A 12,500-nucleotide genomic window follows, 5' to 3' on the forward strand; every position below is an offset into this window, starting at 1 on the left:
TGAACAAATAACTGTATATGTTATAACTGTTTCCAAAAAAGAAAGTGTTATTAAAAAAAGGGAGAAACTAAGGAAGAAAAAAGTGTGGGAAATTACCCATTTGTGTTTGACGTCTCACTGCTGGTCTCATGACTAACTGTGCAGGCCAGCAGAAACGATAAACTGCTGACTGAGGCCGGTTTGTTAGTTTGCTTTTGCAGAGCGTCTCTGAACATTAACTGACACCACTCTCAGACCACTTTAAACGTTCTTTAATAGTAGGGATGGGTGTGCAGTGAAAACCTGAGACGAAATACATTCATCCATCCAGTAAAGATCATTCTTCACTGCTAAATCCTACTAGTCTGGGTCATGGGGGGTGGAATAAGCAAATCCCAGCATCATCAGGCGAAGGCAGGGTACACCATGGGCAGGTCACCAGTGTACCGCATGGCCAACACACACACACAATTTAGAATAACCAATCAACTCAACACAAATGCTTTTGGCCTGTGGGAAGAAACCAGAGTACCCAGAGAAAACCCACACAGGCACAGGGAGAACATGCAAACTCCACACAGAGCAGCCCAGACCGAGAATCAAACCCAGACCTCCTTGCTGTGAGGTGACAGCGCTAACCACCACACCACCATGCCGCCCAAGAAGACAGAAGAAACAGTAAAATCAAAATCTGCTTGCAGGTGTATAACATAAATACATTAGCAATAACTGCTTGTGAAGTTCCGTTTCTTTTTAACATATATGTAATGTAACTGAGCAGAATTCAGGATGTTGAAAAGACTTTGGGGGTTGTCAAGTGATGAAATTACATCTATGACCGGATGCAATTACACGGATTTACATCACTGACTGGACCAGAATTTTAATGTTGATTTATAAGTTTTTAAAAAGTCAATGTACATTCAGTGCTGAACAGCTAGCCGGTCCTTGTACTATTGGACAAAATTCAAACAAACCCACTGTTTGCAAAAGCCAAAGAGACATATTTACATGTAAAGAAACACAGACAAATAAATAAATAAAATGTTTATGGAAAGTCAGAGGCAAATATTGAATGAAACAGGTTAATTCTGTGAGTTGTTAAACAAACTCCAACACAGAACTAAATAGGTGTCCCATTTCTCTGGTTGTTCCAGGAGCTTTTGAATTCACAAAAAAAAGCCTCTTTCGTCAAATTCAAAGATAAATTAAGCATGTACAACTATAGTCACACAGAGCTGTAAGAGGTATGAGGTGAAACTTGGACTAATTCACCTCAGCAGTGAGCAGCCAAACGCACTCTGACCTTTCCCCTTTTCATCACATTGTCACTTACTTGCCTGCTTCAGGTCAAAGTCGGGATATAACGTCAGCGTCCCTGTCCTGCGAGACAAACGTGGGTCCTGCTCGATAGTAGCAAAGAGCAAAAGAGTGACAATGTGGTCCCACTCACTGTGAAAATACACCAGCGAGTCTCGCAGGTCGCCTGACAGGTCACCTGACGGGTCGCCACGGCGCGCACCACCACTCTGCTCGGTGAGTGTCCTGTGGACACCGTAACAATCACGCTGTGGTGCCGAGGCAGAAGCACGAGCCAGCTGCACGAGGACGCCTCAGTCACCCGTCCACTATCTGAGCTACGAAATGCACAAATGATGATTTGGCAAATAGAAAATCTAGATGAAAAGCCTGTTTGGCTGTGTAAAACAGAACAGGCCAACTTCAGAGTAAATGTGCTGTGATGTCACAGCATGCAAAGCACAGAACAAAAAACAAGATTATGCACAACATGGTGGAAGAACTAGAAAGAGAGAGAGAGAAAGAGAGAGAGAGAGAGAGAGAGAGAGAGAGAGAGAGAGAGAGAGAGAGAGAGAGAGAGAGAGAGAGAGAGAGAGAGAGAGATGTCTTCCCCTAAATACCTACAGTCATTTCCTATTGCATTCAACTTTACCGTAGAAAAATTATTCAGTGGGACATATGATTAAAACTCTCAGTCTGCCAGGCTGTAAGTGTTGCATATGACATTTTGGAAGATACTATTGCCTAAAGCTTGTGTTCACCACAAACATGTGTGTATAGTCAAACTAAGGTGTATTTGGTAGCTACCTTCTGCAATTACACAGACAGTCCATTTTCTGTCTTTATTATTTAATTAGTTGAAAGAATTAGTAGTCTTAATGAGAGCCTGGAGGTTATGGGTGAAAAGGGTAGTGTAGAAAAACAGTTCATAAACGCCAATCCAACTTTTCACATAAAAGTCGTCAGTGAAAGAGGCACAGTTTTGCAACAGTACTTGTTGATGAATATATGCACAGTTTTGCATGCAACTCAAACACCACTGCTGGTACATTTTAGTACAGATCTTAAGTGTACAACTTAGAAACGAATACTTCTACCTATTATTTATTATTTATCACACACACACACACACACACACACACACACACACACACACACACACACACACACACACACACACACACACACTTATTAAATAAACTGCTCCAGTGGGGTGCTTAGTGTGAAGTAGCCGGAACAACGAACATAGCAGATGATTTCAACTGTAGAAAATATACAAACAATTGCACGAAATGTCATCTATCGATGTCATATTTTCAAGTAGCTGTTGCATTAGTTACTGAATGTGCATTATCCAATTTACATTCCAATAGGCACGAGCACAGAGAACCAGGCAGGGCGTACAAACGGTTATCGCCACCTATTTTAGTCCGGGGTGTTAGCTCCTCTCAGACACTTTATGAATCTTGAACACAAAACGCAGTCACTTGACGTGTTCATTTGAATAACTATTACTTTCCCCGTTGTGCACCCGATTCAGCACGCTGTGCCTACAAAGTTAATAACCACCTTATTTAGATTTCAATCACGCTGAAGATATCTTTACCCACAAATATGTCTCCACCCGATAATAATTGCGCCCATTTGCTAAACAATGAATGGTAACTTGCAAATCTTGTTTAACGATGACCGGGAATAAACAGCTAAATGCATCACTCAGAAACTCTTAATCATCTCGCAGACGCCTGTGCAATGCATAACTTTCATTTCACGTAAAAAAGTTTGATGACACAAAGAAAACAAGCATGCACGCATGTAAGCATGCAACGGAAACGTATAAAGGTATAAAACGTAAAGATGTTGCGGGCGCGTTGGTGATGATGGTGTGAGCGCACCCACCTGAACCGAGAAAACAGTCCATAAGTCTTCTGAGACAGCTCGATGAAGGACCATCTCCCATCTCTGAGCGGGAGCGCGAGACGGGAGCGGAGAGAAGCGTGCCGGGCTCGCGCTGACGGCAGTGCGGCCGCTGACGAAGAGACCCGGGCGGCGGCGCGCGCGCTGCGGGGATCCAGGTGGTCCCCCCCTCGCGAGGAAGCGGCGCGCGGCGCGTCCGGGGGATCTCGCTGCGCTCGCGCTACGCCGCTGTAGTAGTAAACGCGCAGTCGCTCGCGGTCTCCTCCCCGGCTGCACGCGGGTGTTGCTGCAGGATCTCAGGGCGCCGTAGTGGTGAAAGTTGTCTCCGGATCCGGAGCTGCGCTTCCCCCTCTACTCGGAGGCTATGGGGGCGTGATGGGACGTCTTTTCTCTGGGTTGGACATCTTCTGTGTTTATAGGGCTGAAGCGGAACGCTTCAGGGTGCAACAGAAAGAGGACAGGATCGCTTTGGTTTCTAGCGTGCAAACAAACGTATTCTTTCGTTTAAGGAGCATGCCTGGTTTCTAAGAGCGTTTTGCTGAATAGCACAGCTGAGGTGAATGAATTGGCTCCAGGCGAGCACACACGCATATTCCTCGCCGCCACACCCATATAAGCCTGATTAAATGGAGCCATAAGTAAGAAATAAACTGTTTGCTAGCGCTGCAGCAGGCGGTCTGATGCATTTTCTACGTCAGCACGCGTCAATGTGTGTGTGTGTGTGTGTGTGTGTGTGTGTGTGAGAGAGAAAGAGAGAGAGAGAGAGAGAGAGAGCTCACGTGGCCATGCTAACATTTAGATCCGGTGGGGATCAGGAATATTCGTTGTTCCTACATATTTTGATAAAGACCTTATATAGCACAAGTCCTCTTTTAAGCATGCTAAAAACAACATTACTTGTCGCACTTGTTCACGATATCTTCACGAAGCCAACACTGGACATACAGACAAATTGCAATAATAATAATTTTGAAAAATGTACGTTTTACATGCAGTTTCATTTTTTGTGTACACGTGGCATGATGCTTGCTGTGATGTTTCCTCCAGGTCAGTGACCTTGTTGAACTGTCCAGTAAAACCTCCGATACGAGGATGTGGACCTATGTTCTGTGCCAGCAGAACCTAGCCTAGCCATAACTGTGCTGTAGCCCGTTTTTACATCAGCCTTATATGGAGAAAAGAGCTACGTACAGTCCTATAGAAGAGTCTATTTTATCCCCACTGTACTCTACACATTAGCCACAGTACCTCGGAACTCTGGGAAGTCCCAGAGCTGTTTTATTATATAGCCTAATATCCTGGTGACTGGTATATTTATTGTACAATTTGGAAAGCATAATCTATTATTAGATATAGGCTATGATAACCTATATGTGAGTTGAGAGCTGCAGACGTGTAGGCTATTAGTCTACATTTGCCTGCACGATAACTTTTAAACGTGCAGAAAGTTGCCATCCAGTCCTTTGTAATTATCACAGGAGTTTGGTTTCTGTTCCTACGGTCTTTTTTTTAACTTTGAGGTTTATTCAAAGGATTTCCTGTATCATTTTGACGTCCCATTGACGTCTTTTGGGCCCCACACAGTTTGCAAAACATTGAAACATTTTCAGCTGGTAGACTATGCGAACATTCTGACTGCAGGATCGGTGGATGTACTTTATCGACTGCGAATAGTTTCTCCGTCGTGTGGAACTATTTATCCATTCGTAAGACACATTTAATCAAACCTCTTGAAGATACCGGGGCGCGAGCTCGCCACGTGCGTCAACGCTTGGTTTGCAGCATGTGGCCAAAGTTAAGGAGTGGCTGTCGAGGAGATTCCGGGTTAATGACAGCTTTACATTACACCTCATTCATTAAAATCGAAGGGGACCCCATTTTAGAGACGTTATCCTAAATTAGGTGAGCTATGGGACAAGAACATCTTTCATTTCTAGGCAGGTGTTTTACATTCAGCTTCTATTAATCTTTGTTCACAATCGAACCTCGGCAAGATAAGGAAGAGGTCTGTCAGCCGCAAACCTCACCAGACTGCAGCATTTCAGAAGGTTTACGTATCCCAGATGTATTGTTAACATTTGGTTTTGTTGACATTTTTTTGAAAATTGTCGCTCATGGCTCATTGTTTTTTCATATTCAGTCTAAGCTAGTGATATATATGGAACCTGCATCTTGTCTTATGAATTATGCTATAAACTTTCTTAAATATGTTTACAATAATACATTAATAAACTCCATGACTGTTCATAGGTTGCACAGAAAATATAGGCCTTGCCTAAGTTTTAGAACGTGTAATGATTTAACTTTTGTTTCTAGGTCCCACTGTTAACACTAGAAGTCACATGGTTAAGACATCCTAACTGTCCAGATAACAGACCATAACTGAAATCAACATTTCAAAAGGGGGAAGATCTCAAGTTGTGTCTTATCCTGTGCGAAAATGTTCTGATGTTCATCAATCAACTTCATTTCAGTGCTGCAGTATTTCCTGTATCCCTTCATATATCTGCTCGGCGTGCACGCAGCGTTGGAACTTCATCCATTTGCATGTGTATTAAAACCATCTTCGTATTTCAGCACCTCGTTGCTTGTGCCGCATAACTGCCAACAGACTCTGCTGTATTGCTACAAAGAGAACGGCAAGAGTAATAATCGTGTGGAGGAACCTTCTCTATAACAAGCTGAGGTGTCCCATCATAGCAGAGCAGGACTGATGTGGGTGCCAGCTCACCGCTGCTTGGCGCTGATGCATTAAGAAAATGTAAAACAGAAAACACCCTTTGTTGAGCTTGACATAAAAGAGCCATTTTATGTCATTTTTCGTCTTTGATTTCATATCCTTCCCCCTGTTATAAACCCCCCCCGTGTGGAGCTTTATAATGAGCATTCGCAGGCGAGATGGTGGTTATAATGCCATCGCCTGCTGTTTAGCCTCTGCAAAAGCCGTATGCCTAACCAAACCTTGCTCCTCTGAACATCAGCACCCAGCCACATTGGGATTAAGGACGATGGCAAAGTAACGTGCAGTCTGGTGTTCTGGATGCGGAGGTCGACCCGCGGCCAGGTTCCGCTTAAATTGCAGGAGTCACATCACTTAACCTGTTTTAACTTAACCTGTGCTTTTGTGGTCTCTCTCTGTCGTGGCCATTGGAACGTAAGGCTCGTTAACTCTGGCCTAACAAAGGCCTAACTCTGAAGAACTCTGAAGAACTCCGAGAACCCTCCATGAACGTAGGTTCTTCAGAAATGCAAGATCTGTGCAGCACGTGTACGATGACACTGGTCACCATAAGCCACAGGACGGACTTGTCTTCACTTGTGCAGTCCTGTAAAAGTCAGACGAGGCTGCATCTGGCCTAGTAACATAGTGGAGTTTAGTTATCTGAGCAAAGGGTCATAGGTCAAAATGCAGATAAATGCAGAATCCGTGAACCCCTGTGGTCCTGCTAGCCACACTAATCTCATGTTATTCTGATCTCTGGACTCTATACTGGACTCTATACTGGACTCTATACTGGAATCCCCCATAAGCTGGTATCATTTTGTTAACAGAAACAGTCCGTGTATTCCGCTCCCTGTCTACAATAAAATGAACTGCGACAAACACTAAACCGGACTGAAAAAAGGCAGACAGTAACAGTAACACCCCGAGCAACAACTAAAGGGATCTTCCTGTGTTGCCAAAAACTGCATATTTAAAATTATGGTACACCTATAAGTCTCTCAGACTTGAATGCTCTTCAAAACTTCAAAACAAATTACAGGTAAGATCGATAAATGTCTACCACAATGATTCAAATGCAAAGTCCAAAGCTAATGTCCAAAGATATAGTCTAAAGACTGAACGCACTGATACGATACTAAAAGCTACCGATCGCGACGTCCATGTTCTCAGCTCTGAATTGAAAAATATATATGGGGGAGTCAGGACATATGGGAGTCATTAATAAGGCAATAACTACAGCTGGGTCTATAAATTAGCGGTGAAGAAGGCAAATGCCAAGAGGACAAGACAGAAAACACCTTCGTAAGACTGCACTGTGACCACAAGTCTCTCTTCCACCACAGGACGTGATGACTATTGTTATTCAGCTCCCTCTGCTTTGATTTGTGAGGCAGTTTGGATTTCTTCTCTGTAAGAGGCCGAATGTGAGTGACGTTTCACAACGCACACAGCAAAGCCTGGGAGGTGCAGCGGGGCCCACTGACCCACCCAACCCTGCACAGCTCCATCTGACTCACTAAGTAGGTTCCCTCATTAGGGTCCCTGTTTCTCAGAATGGGAGTTCATTAGTAAAAAGATGTTGGGCTGGACAAGCTTAAAATTATTACCCATAGTACACTGCTTCTTTTTGCACCATTTGGAGACATGCCTGTTCTCCGCTCGACTGCATCACATGGTCCATGCTCTTCATGGTTTGGAACAGGTGGGCTGTAGGATCAGAGGCTGAGCGATCTACCTGAACCGTCTGGGAGCACCTGAAGACTTTATGGAGTATGCATGACGTAGACCTTCTATGGTGCTCGAAATGGTGCTTGGAAGTTGCTTCACATCCACCTGTGCTGTAAAACTTTGCAGTAATGGTCAAAGGGTGGGACTGGATGGTATCAAGATTCTCATACACCATAAATAGTTCTGAGCCAATATCTCCATATAAGGTATTTCTGCAGGCGATGTTTTAAGGATAATTGTATTGTGCACAGCAGCTGAAATTGTAGAGTGCATTCCTGTCATAGCAGCTCACAGATGAATAAAGCACACAGACATACATCTTAGACACGAATAAGGAAGAAGGTTCTCTAAGCAGAATGTTACAAAACTGTATACTTACTGGTTGTGTTTTCTAACAAACCTAAATTAGAATACTCAGAAATGCAAATCTCAGAATGCAGGTTGAGTCTAGCATTGAAGTATCAGATATTTATGTTTTTTTTTCATAGGAATTTTGTTTGTTTTTCAAAACTGCACATACCGTGAATGATCAGAAAAGAACGCTAACTAATAGAACTACAATATATAAGTAAATATTACTAAAACAATTCCAGATATGTGTGTCATTCGCTTTTGGTATTTGGTCTTTGTTTTCTCTTTTTTTCCTCGCATTTTCTGGGCAAAAAAAAAACTGACCAATTACACAACCGGAGATCAAGTTGATCCAGGCAGTGATTGGAGCAGCACTGCAAAGCATGCAAACAGTTTACCATGCCATGTGACAATCTCACTGCCTTTACTGCAACTTAGATTACAATCATTTTGTTTCACATTTAGTAATTACTTGCAGATTAAATGAACTGCTCTTTTTTATATTTCTTACAGATTATTTGTACTCCAATTATGTGTGATTCATTCGTTGGCATGCGCCTCAGAATTACTACGATGACAGAAAAAAGACTGATATTATATAATAATAATGTTGACTCTGGGATTCCTCACATGACGCAGCGCTACAGACCTGGAACACTTTCTGACAGCGACGTGCCGTTAAAACCACTGTTTCGCCACAAAGCCTGCCGTGGGTCTTTCTCTGGGTTGGTCTGCAGTGTCTGTATGCCATGGGAATTGTAAACACATTCTGTCACATTAGCAATGGCAAAACTTCGGGATACTGTTCTTTCTTACTTCAAGACGGGTTCTGCCAGTGTGTGTTGGCTTACACCATGGGAGCTGCAGCACGCAGAGATCCGTAAGAGCACACGGACAAACCCCGTAAACCAGAGCTGACATTTGGAAAAGAATTACCGATGTAAAAAAAGAAACAAATTGACCAGACGTTCTAACCTGTTGTAACCAATTTAATTCGGTTGAGACCATACCTCTAAATGTTTTTATAGTGAAGTGTAAACTCAGTGAGAAAAAACAAGCTTTTGGTGATTAACAGTACCACAGTACCACACTGCCTTACAATTTTCAAAGGGAGAAAGATTGTTCAAATAAAACAATTTTCCTTATGCCACCCAGACGTAAAGTGAGATTAGCAGGCCGTAACTTGGAGACATCTACGGTCGTCCAGAGTTCCTCTAAGTCTGGATGCCGGCCTACAGTCTCCAGGTTACATCGCTTCAGTTCATTTATGATTTACACACATGGGTAGAGATAACACTGGATAACAGGAGAACACCGGCATCTCCACGACCTCCGAGCACTGCCGAGCTATGGCGCTAGTGGCCATTCGGCACCACACACTAGTAAACACAAGGTTTGAATTGCAGCGAGAAGGTACGTAAATATTGGCTTCGTCCTGGTACATTTGCAATTCAGTTATCATCTGTGCCTGTTGCCTGCCAAACAAATACTGTTGATGCCAATTTGTAATAAGAAAATACCATAGAAAATTGCTCCATTTTGGGTTAGGGTTTACTGAATCCTGAAGACAGCATGAAGATATGTAAACCCATGCAAAAATTACAGTGTATTTATGACAAAGGAGGACTCAGCTAACACAGCAGACACAATGGAAAAGTCAGTTTACTTTAAACACTAAATTTCACATTGCAAACAATTTTGAGAAAAGCTACAGAGAAAGGAAAACATTTTTCCCTTTCTTCTCTGGTGCTTCGGACTCTTAAGGATGTTGGCCAGCTAAAACCAGCAGTCTACAGTCAGGCAAGAGTTCACACTGGCCCAAATGCTGTGGGTCACTGAGAGGTTTGGTCAACAACAGAGCCGGATCGAGAAGAATGAAGAAGAATGATGGCTGTCTCTTCCTTTGATTCCATCGGCTTGTGCAGATGCAATGTGAGGCACCAGAGCCGGTCTGCTCCTGTGTTTTATGGGCTGGGTTCAGCTGAGGAACCTTCGAGAACCCAAGCTGCCTCAGAGCCTCTTTAGCTACGTGACGTGGCGTTCACAGGAAAGCCACAGTGAAGCTGGATTTACATTGTCATCCGTACATTGTCACAATGCTGTCTCGTTGCTTTCCTTCCCTCTGTTGTTACACACACACACACACACACACACACACACACACACACACACACACACACACACACACACACACACACACACACACACTTGTGCAGACACACAACAACAGAAGCATCTGCTACCAAAACTGCATGTTTTTCATCCCTTCTTCACATCATGCTGCAGTAGAAGGTTCCAGTTTTGCACAGCGTTCTGCAGTCTTTGTGTGCTCTGGAACACACACACACACACACACACGCACACACACACACACACACACACACACACACTCTCTCCCTCTCTCTCTCTCTCTCGCTCTCTCGCTCTCCTAGCTCTGCGAACGTCTGCTGTGACGATCCACAGGACAGCCGGAGCATTGACGTCAGAGACATGCCTATGAAAAAACGGCTCCCTTGGGGAAGTTATGCTCACGCTCTCAGCTCCACTAGCAACTATTTCAACAACGGCCATGGCTGTTAGGAGCCAAGGCTCTTACCCTCTGTCTCTCACACAGTCGGGGGAACCAAAAACAAACACAAATCCCCCCATATTATAATGCACCTTGAAATCCGCGGGCAATTCTCCATGAAGGATTTGTGTTGCAAGTGAAATTAACATTGAGTTCCATTTCGGTGCTGAGTTTTCCATTTTTTGCTTTATGGTAATTTTTTTTTCCTGTTTGTTGAGCATATTAGACATGCATCTATAACTTCTTGCACAACTAAAGGAACATAAGAGTCCAAGCAATGTTTTGTTTCTTTTCTATCTATCTATCTATCTATCTATCTATCTATCTATCTATCTATCTATCTATCTATCTATCTATCTATCTATCTATCTCTCCACTGTGAAGAAAAAACACAGCCTTTTGAAATGTGGCAGGACAGAGAGTGGTTAAATGGTCCTGACGTACTGCTGATGCATATGGAGATTAGCGTGACGCTGAGGTAACGTTAAAGTGCTGTAAAGAGCATACGAGAGGAAGGTGCCATGATGGCAGAGGTGGGGGGGGGGAGGGGGGGGGGGGACTCTCCCCGCTAATGTCTGCCGCATTTGCTCCTCTGTGCTCGAGCATTACGCCGTTTCAGTGCTTACAAACAAAAAGAGATGTTCCATTTGTGAGTCCTGTGATTAACATAAACGTCTTAAGTAAAACTGTTTTATTGTTGTAATTTGTTAATATTGCCCCCCCCCCCCATATTTTTTCAAGAATGATGAATGTTGCCACACTGGGCCCAAGGTCTCTAATATGAGCAGTTTAGAGGCCTCCAGGCATCTGAAGAGAAACGGCCCTGACTTTTTTGATTTAACTCTCGGGCGCAGGAGAGAGAGCGGAGTGGATGAGACACAGATGGATAAAGAAGGATTGGGGCAAGTGTGTGGATAGAGAGGGGTCGAGCACTCAGAGAGAAACAAAAGGATGAATGAGAGAGGAGAGAGAGAGAGAAGGCAAAAAACCCGTAGCTGCCGTGCCGGGGCGAACATTGCAGTGGGAGGAACTGCGCAAAGCTCATGAATCAAAAACCCATCTAAGCTAGTGTGGCAGGAGGGACGGGTGGGGGTGGGATTGGGGGGGGAAGGGGGTGGGGTGAACGTTGGGTGGGTGGGTGGGGGGTGGTGGAGTCTATCTGCGTCAGAGCCGCAGCCAGAGCAGTGAGCGATGGGGCAGGCCAGAACAGGAGACACCAACACCACCTACACCACCTACACCACCATCATCATGACAGGAAACTGACATGCATTATTCCAGCATCTACACAGGAGCACATGCATGCTCCCATACAACACAACAGGCATACACACGCACGCACGCATGCACACACACACACACACACACACACACACACACACACACACACACACGCGCGCACACACGCACACACACACACACACACACACACACACACACACACACACACACACACACACACACACACACACACACACACACACACCCCAAGATTCATTCAAAAACAATTAACTATCCCATAACTGAATTAGCACAAAGTCACATTCATTCATGATAAGATACTTACACTGAGCTCAGTTGTGCATAAACCTTTAGGCGCAGTTGTTAGAATGTTTTGGTTATGTTGATGAAGCACACAGAGAACTAAATATTACAGTGATGTTCGCAGGCGGGTGTGTAATGATATGCAGTGTAGAGACGAGAGGACTGTAGGGAAAAAGGTCCTGTGTAAACTGTGGTCAAACACACAGTCCTTCCTATCTGGATGACACACCATGAACAGTTAAATGACCATTCACCAAATAGCATATAAGCAGTATGCAAATGTGAATAAAACAAGCAAAACACAGTTCAGAAACTACAGGAAGCTAGCGATGATTCTGCTCTGTTAAGGAACCATACCATATGTCACATACCATATCATACCATATG

General features: G+C 43.9%; 1 protein-coding gene across 5 annotated transcripts in view; it reads right to left on the minus strand.

The window, feature by feature from the left end:
• Positions 1-12,500, minus strand: part of pde10a (phosphodiesterase 10A) — a 73,620-nt gene that overhangs the window by 45,918 nt on the left and 15,202 nt on the right. For 3 of the 5 annotated variants that reach the window (XM_076974595.1, XM_076974593.1, XM_076974596.1), the window contains exon 1: positions 3,178-3,876. The exons of the other annotated variants lie outside the window; for them this stretch is intronic. The gene's annotated coding sequence lies outside the window, so the exon portion shown is untranslated. Of the gene's footprint in view, positions 1-3,177; positions 3,877-12,500 lie in introns of those variants that run through there. 5 annotated transcript variants of the gene reach the window in all.

Source organism: Brachyhypopomus gauderio, chromosome 15, assembly GCF_052324685.1.
Source record: "Brachyhypopomus gauderio isolate BG-103 chromosome 15, BGAUD_0.2, whole genome shotgun sequence".
In the NCBI taxonomy this organism is placed as follows: Eukaryota; Metazoa; Chordata; class Actinopteri; order Gymnotiformes; family Hypopomidae; genus Brachyhypopomus; species Brachyhypopomus gauderio.